Here is a 656-nt window from a genome sequence, read left to right on the forward strand (position 1 = left end):
GGGCACTGCCAGGTGCTCTTGAGCAAGGCACCGTACCTCCCCAACCGCTCAGGGCGCTGGTTCGGCTGGAGGCCCACTCACTCTGACATCTCTCCATTAGTGCATGTACAGATCCTGAGCATGTGTGTGTGTGTGTAGTTTAGGACTGTGTGTGACAACTAACAAAGTGTGGACACAGAGTGTAAATTGTAATTTCCCCATTGGGGATCAATAAACAGATTAAAATTAAATTAATTAAATTATATATATTGAGTGGCAAATTGGACCTTTAGGTGTCCCCTTGTTTCAAGGATTCTGCGGGTCATCCACTAAGTAGGGTACTCCATCCACTTTGGTGTAGATTTTGTCTCCCACCCAGTAGGCATTCTCCAGGGTGACCCGCGCCTCTGATGCCATTATTTCTTTGGCCCTCCAGATGCCATATTTCGGGCTTCTGTGAGAGCTCTCTTTTGTTCTGGTGTTAGTCTCCGATAGTGGTCATCATTCAGGTATCCACTCCCTCGAGGGGCTGGGGTTGGCTTGAACTGCTGTGGGCCTGGCTGAGGCTTAGGGGCCGTTTCCTCCTGGATTGGACCCGCCTGGCCCGTGCCCCGGGGGTTCAGTTGTTCGTCTAGGACCTGCTGCGCCTCTGACTCTGCCATCTTCTATTTCTTTGT

At 50.8% G+C, this 656-nt stretch overlaps 1 protein-coding gene across 1 annotated transcript in view; it reads left to right on the top strand.

Annotated features, from left to right (window-relative positions):
• Positions 1-656, top strand: part of LOC116699268 (trichohyalin) — a gene marked incomplete in the record, with an annotated part of 124,483 nt that overhangs the window by 521 nt on the left and 123,306 nt on the right.

This window comes from Etheostoma spectabile, chromosome 12 (genome assembly GCF_008692095.1).
Source record: "Etheostoma spectabile isolate EspeVRDwgs_2016 chromosome 12, UIUC_Espe_1.0, whole genome shotgun sequence".
NCBI classification, from domain to species: domain Eukaryota; kingdom Metazoa; phylum Chordata; class Actinopteri; order Perciformes; family Percidae; genus Etheostoma; species Etheostoma spectabile.